This window comes from Marmota monax, unplaced genomic scaffold (genome assembly GCF_021218885.2).
Source record: "Marmota monax isolate L192 unplaced genomic scaffold, Marmota_monax_Labrador192_F-V1.1 WCK01_AAM20220418_F8-fsc00157, whole genome shotgun sequence".
NCBI lineage: Eukaryota > Metazoa > Chordata > Mammalia > Rodentia > Sciuridae > Marmota > Marmota monax.
In genome coordinates this window covers 1620928-1636731 of record NW_026694573.1, presented here as the reverse complement: position 1 = coordinate 1636731, position 15804 = coordinate 1620928, and positions in this window count along the sequence as shown.

The window sequence follows — 15804 nt, the reverse complement described above, 5'->3', positions numbered from 1 at the left end:
GCCCTGCTGTCTGACTAAGCTTTGAGTAACAGGTTCATTCTTCCAGTGTCTGCAGGCTCCAGATGGCTTAGACCTGGGTTCAGATTCTTGGTTGTGGAAAGCTGAAAGCTTGGTTCTTAACTACCCTTTCATGCCACACAAGTAAATAGGAGGCAGACATTCTTGCCTGTGTAGCTCTTTGCCCCACAGGGTTCTCTGGAGGACAGAATAGTGTTAGTAGGAGTCATGGGGCAGTGCCAGGCACCCTTTATTGGGTCCTGAAACAGATTGGACTTAAGAAACCAGTCCTTTTGAGAACACTCATAAAACCCTGTTCAGACTTGGTACTTATGCAGAGGCATAACAGGCTTTTGTCCACACCCAAACTGCCTGGTAGGTTAGAAAGCTGTACCAGCCACTATTGGATCTGTCTACCTCAGAAAAAAGGGGGATAATGATAATTATCACTGACCTCCTTGGGATCCTCCATTTGGCTAATAGTAAAGCCTATGAAGAATTTTCAGATTGTTGAAGTGTGGGAAGAAGTGGGTAGATCTTGGGGGGAAATGTACGGATCCTGGCTTCATTATCTTTTTTTTTTTTTTTTTTTTTTGGTGGTGCTGGGGATTGAACCCAGGGCAAGGCAAGCACTCTGTTGACTGAGCTATATCCCCAGTCCTCATTGTCCTATTTTTTCAATTCATGGAAACCTAGAAGGCTTCATACTGGATTTGACTATTGTACATAGCTGAGAGTATACAGGCTGATTCTCAACTTTTTTTTTTTTTTTTTTTGTACCAGGAATTGAACTCGGGGACACTCAACCACTGAGCCACATCCCCAGCCCTATTTTGTATTTTATTTAGTGACAGGATCTCACTGAGTTGCTTAGTGCCTCGTTAAGTTGCTGAGGCTGCCTTTGAACTCATGATCCTCCTGTCTCACCCGCCCCCCCAGGTGGTGGAATTACAGGCATGCGTCACCATGCCCAGTCACATGCTGATTCTCACTGACGGTATGACCTCTTTTTGATGGTCCTTGGCCACAAAGCCCAATGGGCACACCTGACTTTATTTCCAGAGCTAGCACACACTATTCTCAAATTCACTTTTTTTCTACAGTCCATGGTGTTTAAATTATACACACCATGTTTAGAAGAGATAGTCAGAGGGCCAATTGCAACGGTACACATAGTACAGGGTTTGTAGGTTGTTCATGAGGCTTGCAGGCCCACTCTTCCAAGAGAGGGATTTGGATGAGACTGCCCTGGGGATAAGACAAGACTACATCTGGAGGATCACTGATTTCACACCCAGCCTATCTTACTGCCCAACCCAGGCTGCGCCTTGTCTTCTGGTTGCTGACATGTAAACCTTCCCTACCCACCCCCACAAATGCTAACTACTGCACTCAGCTCCTGCTCCATACCCACACTCACTTGCTAGCTCATCATGTACTAGACCCTTTCCTGGCTGGCTGGTTTTATGGATCTGCTACACCTGGTTAAGGAGTAGCCAACCTGCTGCCACAACACCAACCATAACCTACTTATAGCTATCTGGGTCCCCATTGCAGGGCCATGTCTGGGTACTCTTCAACCAGAGGAAGAACATGTGCTCTAAGGCCAGAAAGAGAACAGATGTTTCCTAAGATACACTCTGACTTCCTGACAGGATAAGGCAGGTCCTGCATTCTGGTTCCTGGAAAAGCACAATCGGGCCTCTTGTATCGGAATGCATTGATACAGGTTCTAATCCTGGGTGATAGGAGGATTCTCTGATCTTTCCTCAACTCCCAGCCCAGGCAAGAGGATAGAGCTTTCCTTGGGACCCAACTGCAGGGCTCTCAGCGGTAGGGGCCAACCTGGACACCTCTAATCAATGGTGTATTGAGAGTGGCAACTGAAAAGGGTGATGTGCTTCAGTAGCATACCATATTGCTCTCTTGTCAGAGTACCCACCCTTTCAACATCTAGAGGTCCTTAGGCAGGCTGCATTCAGTTGATATGTTTTAGACACTAGATCCCTAGGGCACCTCTGTGCTTTAGGAGCACTATCATTGAGAAACTCCCACATGCATGGGAATCTGATGATTATCTCTAGGGTCCACTGCTGCCTGGTCTCTGACTGGTCTCTGAGGGTCCACAGATCAGAGTCCAGAGGTCCAGTTTCCTCTGTTGTTCTTGGGACTGTTCAGTTCCTTTAGTCATCATTCTCCAAGCCACAGAAAATGAGGGTCAGTACGGCACTTTCCTCACTCTGCATTGAGACCTCTACCTGTTTTAATTATGTCCCTAACCAAGCACCTCAGGCCTCCTGAGCTTTGAGACAGTGGCCCCCAGGTTTTCTACATCATCAGATGTGGGCCCCGCTTCACTTTTTTTTTTTTTAGTTACAGATTGACACAATATATTTGTTTGTTTGTTTGTTCCTTTATTTATTTATTATGTGGTGCTGAGGATCAAACCCAGTGCCTCACCCATGTGAGACAAGCACTCTACCACTGAGCCACAGTCCCAGCCCCCAGCTTCACTCTTTATATTCTAGGCAAACATCTTCCTGAAAGTCCTAGACATCTATTTTAATAGTTCTGGAGATTCTGGAGCTTCTGCAGTGGGTAAGGCCCTCAAGGCCAACAACGCGTTGGAAGAACTCAACAAGAGGTGAGAAGTATGGGGGTATCACGCAGGAACCAGGGGCACTGTGATCTCACTAATATTCATTTTCATTTCTGATCCTATGACAGTCTACTTAGGAAGGGGTTTGGCCACAATCCTAAGACATCCAGCTCCATCCTTCTCTCTCAAGATCATCACTGATACATTGTGACTCCTAATTCCTGCACTGCAGGCAGGTAGCTAGGGATACCCAAATGTAAGTGTGAATGACCTTCAGAAGGCCTGGCACAAGATGGTGACCTATGAGAACTTCCATGTCTTTCAATGGATCCTCTTCCGGATGGAGCAAGGCTAGGCTCTGACTGGTGGCCCCTCCGGCATGCTTTGCGTGAGGTTCTTCTCCAGGGGCCGGCTCTGAGTGAGGTTCTTCTCCAGGCCAGGCGGCGTCTCAGCCCTCAACAGGTAATAATGGGATAGGGGCAAACCCACTGGGGAAAAAAGAGGCAGATGTCAGTCAAGTTATAGGCTGTTGTGGCTGAGCCCCTCCCCAGGGGCTGCATCTTGCAGGCAAGAGGCCCCATTCAGTCCAGCACATCTTTCCTCCCCATGGGAAGAGCCAAGGCTGGAGGCAGCAACAGGAAATGCTGAAATTCATGGCACAGCCAGAGCCAACATGTGAGAAGTCAGAAGTGGGACTGGCTCCTGAGAAAAGGTGGCCCCGAGTTGAAGCCCAAAGTTGGTTTAGTAGGAGGAGAAGAGAGGATGAGAACAGGGAGATAGGTGATTATCGATAGTTATTGTCATGGTGATGGGTAGGTACCATGGAGCAGAACACGTGGGGGCACCTGCTGAGCTCAAAGGGCCAAGGAGTGACAGCTGGTCTCTACCACAGGAGGGACACTCTGGCCTGTTGGCTGGGTGACCTCCCTGGAAATGGAGTCACCCGTGAGGCGGCATAATACCCATCTTTTTCACCCTGAGTTGCCTGAAAGACCTGGGCATGAAGGGAGGGTTGGAATGAGAAGCCAATCCTGGTGGATGCAACAGAATATCCAGAAGAGACACTGGGGCAATCAGTCCTGCACAGCTCTTTGGAAAGCTGCAAGAGGAATGAGTCTTTTTTTGTCGTAGTTGCTATTGTGCATTAATTGTACAAAGTAATGGTGTTCTGTGTGATATTTCCATACTCACACTGATCAGATCCAAACTTTCTTTTTCCACCTCCCCACTTCCAAACCCTTCCCAAACTCTAGTAGTCACTAACCTATTTTCAGGTTGATATTTTTTAGCTTCCATATATGAGAGAGAACATGTGACCCTTGTGTTTCTGTGTCTGGCTTATTTCACTTAACATAATGTTCTCTAGTTTCATCCATGCTGCTAATGACAAGATGCCATTCTTCTTTATGGCTGAATAATACTCCATGGTGTATAGGTACCACATTTTATTTATCCGCTCACTTGTTGATGGACACCTAGGACTAATCCTGTATCTTGACTATGACTCATAAGTTTTATTTTTTTTTTTTTTTTTTTTTACCAGGAACAACCGAATCTCTGCAATGGGGGCCCGGCACCTGGGGTTGGGCCTCTGGGTCAACCAGACACTAAGGATTCTTGTTGTGAGTGCTAACCTCAAGAGGGAAGCCTCAGCATAGACCTGCTCTGTGCCTGTCCACACAGATGCCTCCTCCACCACATCACCAAACCCAGGGCCACTGGGTGAGCGGCAGTATACACAGACTCCAGAGCCCTGATGGGGTCTCTGGGAGGGGGGCCTCCTGGATTACTTTTGCAACTACTTCTTCCTTTTGCCATTCAGTCTCCCACCTCTGGCCTGGCCCATGCTGAGATTCACATTCCTCTTCTGTCCACCTATCCCTCCCAGCACTATGTCCTCAACAACATCTTGCTGACTTTTCTCCTCTTCCTTTTGGGGTGCTCCTCTATGGAAAGTTGCCAGAGAACCCCTCGCTTGGCATTCATCTCCCCTGCTCTTTCTCTTCTGTCCTGGAACCCAGGGTCAATGCAGGTGGATTTGTTTGTCACTGCTCAGACCTACCTGAGGCCTGTGTGTCTAAAGGGAGTTGCCTTTCTTCAGAGTTGCAGGTGAAAAGAGTCACTGAGCAGGGCTCAGAGTGGAAGATGGAGAAGGGAGGGAGCCAGGCAAATGTGGAGAAAAATCTCTGAGGTCTGCTGTACCAATAGCTTGTGCTAGGGGACAGTATCACCAGCTCTGGGGACAGGGTTGGCATCTGGCTCTGCTCCCCATCTTCAGCCTTCCCAGGTCTTCTCTCATTAGCTTTCCCACTCCTTGCCCCTCAAAAACTGTGACCTCTTTCCCAAGCTTACATGCACCTCTCCAGCACTGACAGTCTCCTAATCACAATGAACTCTTGAGAGTTTGTCATGAATGCTTCACCTCCACCTAGGGGTTGCCTCTCAGTGGGAGAAACCAAGTCAGAAGATGGGGGCCAGAGCCTGACCCATGTCTCTTCCCCACACTTTCCCTCCAGTATCACCTCCAGCAGAGTGCTCAGGCTGTTGGTTCTTCCTTTTCTCCCTTTCTCAGGTTCTGTTAAGCTGTTAGTTTTCTCAGTTCTGTCCTTCCTTCCCATCTGCTGCCTGATGATCTTTCTAAAATGACAATGCCCCTGTCTCTTTCTGCTAAACCTTTCACTTCTGATGAATCCAAGCTTTATACCTCATCAATAATAGCACATCATGGGGATCTGGACTCTTCTAAACCCTGCTTCCAAGTTCATTGCTCTTTCCTCAGGCTCTTCAGAATTTGCATGCACCCACGCATAAACATACACACACACACACACACACACATACACAGAGGATACTATTTACCACCTTTGCTTTTGCTCCTGTTGTTCTTGCTGATATGCCCCTATCAGCTTGGTTCTGGGATTATACTCTCCAATGACGACCTCCCAGGTGGTATTGGCATGCACTCTTGCATTGAACTTACCACACTGAATTTTACATTTCTTTTGCCTCACCTTCCCTGAGCAACTGAACTCTTATTTAAGAATCCAGTGTGTTTTGTCTCCCAGCATAGAGCTGAATAGGTGCCTTGTCAGCATCCATTCCATTCCTCTCTTGCCCAGCTCAATATCCTCACCCAGGGCAATATGTCACACAGACACACCTGTTGAGTTGAGGCAGTGGGGCCTTCCTAACCACACTATGAGAAGAAGTGCCCTCATTCCCTTGTAGGTCGCTCTCAGCCTACCTGGACTCAGCTTCTCTTAGTTCTGTGTTGTCTTTCTTAGGTGTCCAGGAATCCCATGCAAACTGAAGGCTGCTCTCATCTCCTCAAGTCTGTCCGGGACAACCCAGCATCTGCACTAGAACTGCTAGATTTCTCTGTAAGAGCTTTTTAAGCCATTTTCTGATCCTCCCAACAACCCTGTTACATCTCCATTTGAGAGGAAAGAAATGGGGATTACAGAAACAAAGTGCTCTACTCAGATACACCAGTGGCAAGTGAGAGTTCCAACGCAGGTCTCAATGCAGGTCATGACACTACTGCAACTCTGCTCCCACTCTGGGCTGGCATCTGTAGCCTGGTCTGATCTTGGGCCTAGACTGTGTTCTTCCTTAGCTGAAAGAGCAGAGGTGGAATTTGGGGGCACCATGCTTAATATGCATGGATGTTTCGATCTGCAGGTTCAGCACTGGGCAAGGGTACCCTTCTTCCCTCCCCCATCCCAGCCAGTACTGCCTGCAGGTGGACTGCACTGCTGGAAGATCCATTTGTGTGACAGCAAGGGAATTAGAACCCACTTTTAATGCCATTTTAATTTTTTTCATGTTTTCTTTCTTTTTTTTCTAGTTGGATAGTTTGCCTTTATTTATTTATTTTTAAGTGGTACTAAGGACAGAACCCAGTGCCTCACACATTTTAGGCAAGCACTCTGCCACTAAGCCACAACCCCAGCCCAATTTTGCTTTTTTAGTATGGGAAAGAAATGTCACTCTTTTCTATTCTATGTCAATTCATCATTAAGGAGAGACTCCAGAATCACTTTGTGTGTGTGTGTGTGGGTGTGCATGCACATGTGGTGTAGGGGATGGAACTCAGGACCTCACACATGCTAGGCAAACACTCTACCACTAAGCTATGTATCCAGCCTGATAAAATATGAAGTTTTAAAGTCTGGTTACCAATCAGTGCTCATTCTAACCTAGATTATTTAATACACACTTGAGTCACAATCATACCAGAACTGTGAAAACAGTTCTAGTCTTCCTAGATTGTCCTTAGAACTCCAAAGCCAGAAATGAGCATGATTTAACCATGTTTCTTCAGTTCTGAAAATGATTATTTATTTATTTTTTAGTTTTATATGGACACAATATCTTTATTTTATTTTTTTGTGGTGCTGAGGATCGAACCCAGTGCCTCAGGCTTGCCAGGCGAGCACGCTACCACTTGAGCCACATCCCGAGCCCCTGAAAATGCTTCTCAACACTGTATCCAATTATTCTAGAATAAGGGGGGTGGATAATATATACATTTGCCTGTTAAACTACATATTTATTCAATACAATATAGGTCATTAGCAGAGACCTCTAATATTACAGAAATAGCACTGGTTTTGCAATCAGTTCATGCCTGGGACCAAATCCTGGGTTCATAAATGTGGGAACTTGCACAAGGTTCTGAACCAAAGAATCATCACACAAGCCAGGCTCTAATGTTCTATTTTCTAGTCTTCAACTGTTACCATTAGTCTAATCTGACTAACCCAGATTTTATCCTCAGCTCTGAGGGGTATGCTTATGACTCTTGTAGTTGAAATCAACTCCCTTCCAGAGCTTAGCCTTTTCTTTATTTTCTTTTTTTTTAAAGAGAGAGAGAGAGAGAGAGAGAGAGAGAGAGAGAGAGAGAGAGAATTTTTTAATATTTATTTTTTAGTTTTATGTGGACATAACATCTTTATTTTATTTGTATGTGGTACTGAGGATGGAACCCAGCGCCCCACACATGCCAGGCCAGCACGCTACCACTTGTGCCACATCCCCTGCCCCTCAGCCTTTTCTTTATGTGAAATGGGGCTAATACCTGCCTTCCAGGGGCACTGTGTACAGGGAGTGGGAACTAGGTATAGTGGTGTGCATCTGTAGTCCCAGTTACTCAGGAGTCTGAGGCAGGAGGCTCTCTTGAGCCCAGGAGTTCAAGACCTGCCTTGGCAACACAGAAGGACTCCATCTGTGTTGAAGATAGTAAATTTAAAACATTTTAAAGTGAAAAAGATGGGATGAGATGATAGACCCTGTAGGTAGGACTTGCACAGAGAAAGTCTCAATTAGTATGCTAGTTCTCTTTTCCTCAGGCCTCTTCCCATGCTAAAGAGTGCCTAAAGATTAAGGTGGATCTCAAGCAGCATATAACCATGTAGCTATCCCCCCACATGGAGAAATAGAGCATGCCATTAAAAGCCCTCCCCTCTTGAATCCCTTCCCTTTTCTATTTTAATACTTTGGGCAGTGTGAGATCGTCATCCATGGGAGAGAAACTGCCTAGAGGAACTTCTTGGAGACCTTGTGTACAAGTAATACAACCAAGTTCTCAGAAAGGAAGAATGCACTGTCTTATCATGAGTTTCTCCTAGGATATGCAGGTGAACAGAGAGTTTGATGACCTCGCTAGCTCAGTGAAGGTGGAGATTCTTCCAGGGTTTTGCATAAAGACTAACACATTGGTGTGGACACAGGGTGAAAGATGTCCCTGTTCATCTTCCATATGTTCCTGTTTTGGTGACCTTGGAAGAGAAAATATAAGAAGGTGTACATATCGCACTTCCAACTACTTGCAAAAATGCAACTTGTCATAGCCCTTTGGGAAGGCAATTTGTTATTATGCACTGAGAGTCATCAAATTGTCCATTTTGATCCAAATTTTTGTGTAATTTTTTCTACAGAACTTAATCAGAGATACACAAAAAAATTGTTGCCTGAAGATGTTCACTGAAATGCTGTTTATGATAATGAAAAGCAGAAGTACCTTAAATGCCCACTAACTAAGATTTGGAACTCTGCAAATGTTAAAAACCCCATGCTCAAACAAAATTGAAGAATTCATGAAAGTACACAAATAGACATGATTAATCTAAATTTTTTTTCCTTTTGGAATTAACACCTGTTTTTTTTTTTTTAAAACTACTGAGCCTCATTCTCAGTCCTTTTTTAAAAATTTACCTTTTTTTTAAATTTTTACACTGGGTCTTGCAACATTCTTAGGGCCTTTCTAACTTGATGCTTTCTGAGTTGTTGGGATTACAGGTGTGTGCCACCACACTCAGTTTACATAATTTACATAATAGTTTACATAATTATAGTTTACATAATTAAAGTATGAAAATCAGGATTAATTTTGGTAATTTCTCAAATGGTTAATCATAGTATTGCCATGTTAACCAGTAATTTTACCCCCCAGGTATATACTCATAGAAACACAAACACATGGTTAGTGCCAAAACTTGTACATGAATGTTCTAGGTGGGTGCTATGGCACAGGCTTGGAATCCCAGTGACTCAGCAGGTTGAGGCAGAAAGATCACAAGTTGGATGCCAGTCTCAGCAATTTTGCTAGAACCTCAGCAACTTAGCAAGACTTTCATCTACTTAGTGAGACCCTGGCTCAAAAAAAAAAAAAATTAAGTACTGAGGATGTAGCTGTGTCATATATCATCCCTTGCTTCAATACCCAGTATTTTAAAAAAGAAAATTTATATCAGCATTACAAAAAGTGGAAATATTCACCAGCAGATAAATACAATGTGGCATATTCATCCATAATAATGGAATATTATTCTGTAATCAAAAGGAATAAAATTTGTAGTTAACAAAATGTTCCTCAGTTGATTTGGGTTATGAGTATATAATTCTGTGAATATATTAAAAGCAATTAAATTGTATCCAGTATTTTGAGAGAATTTTATGATATTTGAATTGTATCTCAGTATATCTATTTTTTAATAAAGGCAAAATATTAATACATATCATATGGATGAAACTTGAAACCATTACCTTAAGTGAAAGAAGCCAATCACAAGACCATATATGATGTGATTCTATTTATATGTAATATCAAGGATAGGTAAATATATAGAGACAGTACATTATGGGGGAATTAAGGGTTGACAGATATAGGATATGGGTTTCTTTGCAGGATGATAAAAATGTTCTAAAACTGGGCTATTATTGTAGTTCAGTAGTAGAATACTTGCCTAGCATGTGTGAAGCACTGGGTTCAATTCTCAGCACCACATATAAATAAAATAAAGGTTCACTAACAACTAAAAAAATATTTTTAAAAATGTTCTGAAGCTGATTATGTTCCGGTTGCACACTTGACTGATAAACTAAAAGCCAAGCCCAGTGTGATGGTGTCTTTAGTCCCAGCTATTCAGAAGGCTGAGGAAGGAGGATGGCTTTACTTAAGGAGTTTGATACTAGCCTGGGCAACATAATGAGACCCCCTCTCAATAAACAAAGAAAAAATTATCAAATTCTATACTGCAAATGAGTAAATTATACAGTATGTGTATTAAATTCCAAGAGACTTGTTAAAATGACAAAAATAGCTCCACTGAAATATTAAGCTTATCTCTACAATGTGGGTTTATGGGTGATTTTTATTTTGTTTTCCTACTGTTTCCATACTTTCTATTCTGAATGTGATAATTTTATAATAAGAAAAATAATTATTACTTTAAAACACAACATAATGAGGACTACAATTAAGTTGTGTATGTTAGCTGCAGCGCAGGCTGAACAAATGTTAGCTGCAGGGTGGGCTGAACACTCACCATCACCCATCTGGTTCCTTATCTCTTGTTTGCCTTAAGGCTGAACACTCAACCCCCACCATCTGGTGCAAAGGAAATCCACATATGGCCCCTGCCTGGTCTGTCTGAAGGCAGAAGATGATACCCTTAGCAACTACTGTATGATCCAATCACTGTATACCAACAAGGCAGCTTGTAGATCCAGAGACCCCATTAGATTTTGGCTATAAGAACTCTTTCCTGCAGGAACTCTCTCTCTCTTTCTTCTCTAGCTTTCTCTCTCTTCTGCTTTGCTCTCACCCACCCCCTCAGTTTGCCCTCTCTCCCTTTTTCTCTCTCGCTTTGCTCTCTCTGCTCTTTCCTTCTCTTTCCTCTCCTTCTCTCTCTCTCTCTCCCTCCCTCCCTCTCCCTCTCTCTCCGCTTTTTCCTCCAGTCAATCAGACACTGCTGCAATAAAGATCTCTTGGTTGCTCTGAGTGTCATGGTCACTTTCCTTTCAATGTACATGATGCAGTTGGACCCTTGAAGAAGGAGGGTGCTGTAAAATGAACTAAATATGTCCCCCCAAAATAATATGTTTAAAATCTAATCCCCTATGTGACTGTATTTGGTGACAGGGAAGGAGAGAATTAAGGATAAATGAGGTTAAATATATGAGGGCCTTATAGCCTAATTTAACCTTAATTAAATGATACAAAGAATTATTGTCAAGAGACCAGGTATTTTGCATGCTACTATCATGTGAGGACATGATAACAAGTGGCCGTGTGCTACCATATGAGTACATAGTGAGAGAGTGCCTTTATACAAGATAGAAAGAGAGGTCTCTCTTCCTTCTACCCTCAAAAACTGTGGGAACTTAAATTGCTTTTTTTTCAGCCAGTCTGTGGTATTCTGTTATTGCAACCTGGGGCTGACTAGTAAAGAATTTGCTCTCCTTAGTAAAAGAGGAAGGGAATGCCATAACTTTTTGCTTTCCCTCACTCTCATCAGACCTCCCTGCATTTTCCTTGTACCAAGGGGCTGTTTCTAAGCATATACCTGATGGTACTCTTCAGAGACTCTTCTTACTTCAGGAAAGTCCCTAGTTCTTGATGTGATATGCCTTATTGTAACGAATGTGTTCGAAACATTTTTTAAACATAAAGAGTTAAAGGTTTGCTTCCTCTCAGGAGACACCAGGAGGCTCCATTCTGGCCATGAGCAGGAATTCCTCCTCCCATGCTTTTCCCAAAAGTGAAATGCACACTGGATCTTAAAGGAATCTGAAATTATTTTTAAGAATGGAAGAATTGGGGGGCTGCGGTTGTGGATTAGTGGTAGAGTGCTTGCCTAGAATGTGTGAGGCACTGGGTTCCATTCTCAGCACACATAAAAATAAATAAAAGTCTATTGACAATTATAATCTATTTAAAAAAAAAAAGAAAGGAAGGAAGAATTGATGATTACTCCAAAGTTCTTCAAAATGGGCACTAGGTTGCAATCCAGATCTTCAGCGTCGAAGGTGTGCCCTCCCTCTCCCTAGTGCCTGGAAATCCACCTCTTCTCTCACTAAAGAAGGGTTCAGTTCCCCAAAATTGCCCAGTTCCCAAATGCTCAAAGAAAATGACTTTTCTGCACCTGAGAAAGCATGGAAGAGGGGGTTGTATTGATTTTCTATAGATGGCAGGAAGGCCTCTTGGAGGTCATCAAGTTCAGAAACTGGAATATATTGAAGAACAGGGAGGCAAGCACACCTGGGGCTCTAGGATGTCGGAGACAAAACGTAATCCCCATTTAGGATTCATAAGCGAAGGCCTTAACTTGCACGATAATGTATCCCCAACAAACGGTGTTAAAGCTGCTCCAATTCAAGGTTCTGAGGACTCTTGAAGCCCCACGTGCACTGCAGCCACCGGGGACTCTACAACCTTCCCGCCGAAACCCTATCCAACCAGAATGCTTCATCACTCTGAGTCGAGTAAAATGACCAATCAAAATGAAATCTGGGGCCTCGGCCCGCCCTGTGGAGCTCTGAACCAATGACCAACTGAGCATTGGGAGTTAATACACTCCAGCGCGCACCACCGGGTCGTTTCACGCATTTCGATAGATAAGGTTGGCTGTGTACAAAAGAGGCGTCGCGGAGGGAGATCAACATAGTAGGATCCTGAGACGGAGGGCGCAGCAGACTAGGGGGGGAGGGGGAGGGGGGAGGGGGGGCATTCAAAGTCCATTACGCAGCCAGGCGGCCAGGCAGAGGGACCTACCAGTGCCTAGGGTGCGGGGCTGAGCTGGGAGAGGAGCCAGGAGGAGTGTTCTTCGGCCCGAAGGCAAGAGAGACCCAGATGGAGAGAGATGTGTAGTAGGGAGTGTAGAAAGCGTGAGGGCAAATACGTTCGGTTCCCAGAGTTGAGCTGTATAAGAACCAGGGTGGCATCCACGTTTAGAAGTTTTTGTTTTAGAAGACACTCATGGCTTGACTTGGCAGAACAGAGATGTTAGGCAGTCTCTAAGGGAACAAAAAATACCAGTGGGGTCGTACAGACAGGGCGGTTTCACAGTTTCACAGCTTTCTGGTCTGGGATCTTCGCTACAAAACTAAAAATTATGGGGATCCCAAAGAGCTTCACTGTGGTTAATAGCTACTGCTGTTTCATATTAGAATATGAAACAAGAGAAGCTTTAAAACTATTTATATATTTACTTAAAAGAAACGCATGTTATTATAAATAATAACTATTTAAGCCTGAGTAGCAAATGTTTGTTAGGTTCCCCCTCCCCCAACCCAAATGAAGTATCCTAAGGATGCCTAAAATCCAATCTACTCTGGAGGCTGAGACAGGGGGATCACTTGAGCCCAGGAGTTTGAGACCAGCTTGAGCAACATAGACAGGTCCCTGCTCAAATTTAACACACACACACACACACACACACACAAGGTATCCTATAAAAAATTGGCACTGAAACTTGCAATTCACTCAAGTCATACTGTATTTAGTACGAGGATATGGGGTTTATATAATAGTCTGTCTGTAATGTTTTGAGCAACTAATAAAAAAATTTTAAAAAAAGAATAGAAATGTAATAAAATTAGTAGTTTTTAAATCACTTCCTCAAGGAAAATTTTCAATGAAACTGATTTTTTTTCCTCTAAGTTTATGGGGGTGGTGCCATTGCCTTGATCACTGCTAAGGTGTCAGCAGTTTTATGCACCCTTTCTGCACCCACTAGGTACTTGGGAGCTCCACTGAGGACTGTTTTGGGAAAAGAGATCAGCAGAAACAAAGAAGCATTGATTGGAGGAGGCACATCTTTATTATAAAGCAAAGGGAGGGCGGCTGCAGATTTGGTGGCAGGAAGTGATATACCTGCATAAGTATAAAACAAGGTCAGCTACAAAGAATATGGCCAGATTATTGGCCTGGGGTTTGAAAAGGTTGGATGAAATTTTCAATAATTTTTTCCTGCAGTGCCTGAGATTGAACCCAGGACCTCATACATCTTAGGCAAGCACTCTACCACTGATCTGCATCCCCAGCACACAAGTAATTTATTTTCAGAGGAGACCAAAGAAATGTAAAGTTCGATCAAAGAAATGTAAAGTTGGAAGATCATTGTGAGGTTGGCAATGCTGAATTTACATGGGAGTTCTCTTGAAAGCAAGGGTGGATTTACTTGGTTGCTTGGATTTGGCTCTTTTTTTCTTTTCTTTTCTTTTTTTTTTTTTTTGAAATGAGGAAATTAAGAGGGCTGGGAATGTAGCTCAGTGGTAGAGGACATGCCTGCATATGGGAAGCACTGGGGTTCATCCCAGCACAACAACAACAACAAAAGAAAAAGAAAGACAAGAAAAACAAAAGTAATGGCAGATTTGCCAAGTCAGATCTTACTGATTCAGGGTTAGCAGAATGCCAGTGATGATATCCTGTGAAATACAGTGTGTCTGGATTTCAGTAATGAAAAATCCTGTATTGTTGGATGGCTTCAAAAGGATTTTCCCAGAGTGCTGAGCAATTTCCTCAGAAGAGCAAGTTCCTTGCATTAAGAGGGAAATTTCTTGTTGTGGTTAAATTATGTAGAGTTTATTTGAGGAAAGGAAACATCACCTGTACATCTCCCAGAAGCAGAGCAGGTTCTGAGAACTCCATCTGACAACATGATCTGAGAGCATTCATTGATAAACTGAAGTGAAACCTAGAGACCAACTTCATTGGCAATAGCCTAGTCAATCGAACAGTCAAGTGGTTGCAGTTTAAATGCTCACTTGTTTACAGGTGACTCAGTCAGCTGACTCCAGGGACTTCTGCAACCAGCTAAGGCTTATTTACTCTGATTGAACCCTGAATGGGGTTGGTCTTTTGAGCCCACTGCAGGTACCCAGTTCAAATGCATAGCCTCCTACAAAATATCCTTTAACATTTGGCATTAGACAAGTTCCTTCTGGAACTGAATGCTCCATTAGGGATGATGGGGGTTTGTTGCATCATGTTAATTTTTTTGAGGGGTGGGTGGAGAGGGCACCAGGGATTGAACTCAGGAGAACTTGATCATTAAGCTCTATTTTGTATTTTATTCAGAGACCAGGTCTCACTGAGTTGCTTAGTGCCTTGCTTTTGCTGAGGCTGGCTTGGAACTCATGATCCTCTTGTTTCAGCCTCCTGAGCCACTGGGATTACAGGCGTGCACCACTGTGTCCATGTGGATTTTTTTTATGTCCTGCAGAGTCTGAGATTTGGTGCTCCTATAAAAGGAAATAGCATATCGAATGGGTATAGTCCCTCAATTTTATTTGATCTCCTCTATGTATTTGCGAAGGCAATGTATTTACAATTGAATAAGTAGCTAGTGAGTGTGCAGTTACCTCCCCTCCAGAAACAGATGCTTCATTGAAGATAGGTATTTTTGTTTTTTGAGAATACTTTAAAAGGGTACAATTGATAAAGTTATGGATAGCTTTATTTATTTATTTATTTTTGATGGTAAAGAAACCATCAAGAGGGCTGCAGATATAGCGCAGATGGTAGAGTGCTTGCCTTATATGCAAAAGGCCCTGGGTTCTAATCCCCAGCAACACCACCACCACAACAACAAAAAAAAAAAAAAAAGAAAAGAAAGAAAGAAAAGAAAAGAAAGAAGACATCAAAAGACAGTTTACTTGGGAGGCTTAGGCAGGAGGACCATGAGTTCAAAGCCAGCCTCAGCAAAAGCGAGGTGCTAAGGAACTCAGTGAGGATTCTCTAAATAATATACAAAATGGGGCTGGGGATGTGGCCCAGTGGTCGAGTTGCCCCTAAGTTCAATCCCTACTACGCCTCGCCACCAAAAAAAAAAAAAAAAAAAAAGACATTGTACTATAAGAGCACTTGTGATATCTGGGAGTCATTATACTCCTAGACTTAAAGGGGTGGGGAGAGAAGG